This window comes from Leptinotarsa decemlineata, unplaced genomic scaffold (assembly GCF_025532065.1).
Source record: "Leptinotarsa decemlineata unplaced genomic scaffold, Ldec_3_MD MMD2_tig00000090_RagTag_RagTag, whole genome shotgun sequence".
In the NCBI taxonomy this organism is placed as follows: Eukaryota; Metazoa; Arthropoda; class Insecta; order Coleoptera; family Chrysomelidae; genus Leptinotarsa; species Leptinotarsa decemlineata.
Genome location: NW_027412541.1, coordinates 3981985 through 3984700, shown reverse-complemented (window position 1 = coordinate 3984700; position 2716 = coordinate 3981985). Strand labels below are relative to the sequence as shown.

The 2716-nt window shown below is 37.9% G+C and overlaps 1 long non-coding RNA gene across 1 annotated transcript; it reads right to left on the bottom strand.

The window, feature by feature from the left end:
* Positions 1-234: 234 nt before the first annotated feature.
* LOC111505968 (uncharacterized) lies at positions 235-1778 on the bottom strand. Its single transcript, XR_012464800.1, has 2 exons — positions 1453-1778; positions 235-1392 (listed from the first exon to the last, which is right to left on the bottom strand). It is a non-coding gene; the product is annotated as an uncharacterized lncRNA (long non-coding RNA).
* Positions 1779-2716: the final 938 nt, after the last annotated feature.

Sequence of the window (2716 nt, the reverse complement as noted above, 5' to 3'; positions counted from 1 at the left end):
GAATTGGCCAGATGAAATCAGCGATAAGCAGAAACCTTTCTCAAGTCATTTAATAAGGAACTACATAGCTAATCCTCATTTCACTACTTTCACTGAACATGTAGCATTTATTGGTGACTCTCATTTTTTGAAGACAATTAAAAGTGAAATTAGATGACCTGGTGGCCTACCAATCACTTATTATATTGTGAGAGTAAATTTCAGGTAGATTGCAATAAAGGTACAAAAACAATAGTTCTGTAACAATATAATGAATATCATTTGTAGTACTATCCATCATAAATTTTGTTTCAGTCTGCAAATTATCAGGAGAAAATATTTTAAACTGAATTAGTCAGTTGCATTTCAGCTGAATTTTTTTCATTTCGGTAATCGGTAATTGAAACAGTAGATATGCTTTACAAAGGTTTATAATGTAGGTAGGTTTTGAACCGCTAATGTGCTCAAATGAACTTAGTTAATGTCTTCCGATAAAGAGCAATATCGAAATGAGCTAGGTATGAGAAGTTATATATTTTTCAACAGAAACTATCTATGGATGTTTGAAAACTGAAAACAATATTGTGGTACTTGATTTCAATTTTTTTTTGGTGAAATAATAGGTTAAATAACCAGGAATCGCGTTGATAGTTAATGTGTAAAAAGAGTGAAGTGCTGGAAAAGATGGCAGTCGGTTGGCGAAAGATCTGGAGATTATGGTGAGTGGGGCAGAACTTCCATGCTCAATTCGTCCAATTTTCGTACGGTAATTTGTGAAACGTGCGGACGGGCGTTGTTGTGGAGCAGGTTCGGACCTCTTCTGTTGACCAGTGCCGGCTGCTGCTGATGCAATTTTCAATACATTTCATCGATTTCTTCACAATAGGTTGACCCAGTTGCAGAAAGTTATAATGAATCACACCAGCCACTTACCACCATAGAGTAACAACCATGGTCTTTTTTTGGTGTGTTTTCGCCTTTGGGAAGTGCCTGGGTGGTTCATCGGTGTTCAACCACAGTCCTAAACATTTTCTATTGTAGAGGATCAACTTTTCATCACACGTGACGATCGGATCCAAAAGAGAGTCGTTTTGGTTGAGCAAAAAGCAAAGAAGAACAGACCTCGAAACTTGACGTTTAAATTGTGGAGCACCCACTTTTCGAGCTTTTTGACTTCTGCAATACGTTTTAGACCATCAAAAATCGCATGGGAGCTGACGCTCACTTCTTCCGCCATATCACGTGTTATGTAAATTTCACTTAGCACAAGTCACCTAGTTAACCCAACACTTGGTATAAACGCTGTAATTCTTTATTATTGCAATATCTCAAGGTACACTTCTCAAGAAAAGGTTATTCTATTTACACAGCTTCGATACGATAAAACGCCTGACTCCCATCGTAGACTCTACCCTGAAACCACAAATATACTTGTCAGTTTGTTTGTCATGAATGAGAAATAAGTCCTACTACCTTCCATCTCGGTTTTTACTGGATTTCCATCCCAAAGACAGGCTATTCTTGTGTGGGATTGCCAAGTATTACTAGACATGGTTTCATTCATTTCGATAGTACAAATCACTGGCTATTCGAATTTAGGAGTCGTCATTATGTTGTCCCGTATTTCAAATCCAATTATTGAACTCTTGTACCGATATTTACTTGATGGGATATCGAAAATCTGTAAAATGACACTGTTCAGGTTGGAATAATGTTGACGGTCAGAAATCAATATCGATCAATTTAGTACTCTGTTGAGATGTTATGCCAATTATCGGGACACCTTACCTCATTTTCTCATTTTCGTAAACATCACAGTGCTTGACAGCATTGACACGACAGCCGTGACAGCTAACCTTGGTTAAGGGTGCAGGTGTGTTGCATGGAAGTCTGTCAGGAGCGCGTTCGGTTAGATGAACCGAGTGGTTCGACTACTCAGCGAGGAGAGCATTTCCGTTAATTGTAAATAGGTTATCGGTTATATGTAAATTTTATGTGTAAATAAATTATGTAGTGTTGTGTTAATCTACGGAATCAAGTATTGAATTAGTTATTTGGACAAGTCAACGTAGAGATTACGGGAAAGTGACATCTACCGGATATGTTGGAACTTACGTGCAGAGGGACCGGCAACTGAGAGCTGTCGTCAAGTGGATGACATTTGAGAGGTTACGGGGAGATTAGAGATTAAACGGTGTGAGTCTGGACCAAAGGAGATATGTTGCTGGTTTTGCAGAGTTTTTGAGATATTTCGAAAATCCTTAAATAGGAATACTCCTGCAAAACAGTATTTAACGATTTTGGATCGAGCAGTTGGATCTGTGGTGAAATTTTTAGCCTCGATCCATAATTATCTCTTCAAAAGGAATTTGAGGTTATCATCCAAATTGTCCCGAAATCGAGTCCCAGGTGGATATTATTATTGGGCCCCTGTATAACCTATTCAAAGGCAGGCTGAAGCATCCATGATAAAAATCGTTCAGTGCCAACTTGTGAAAGAAAACCCCTTTTTCAGGGTAAGTGTATTTTTTTCCCACATTCACTGGTGATTCCTGTAGAGGAAAAGACCCCTCTATATGTTACATTCGATCAATTTCACTCATCCAGTTATCTAACCATTTAAACCGATAACAGATTTTAAACATCGACTATTTTAAATTCGCATTCAGTACTAGATTCAAGTAGAAGTTGAATACTTGTAGAATTTTCATATTGATGTCTTGGCGAGACAGATTCT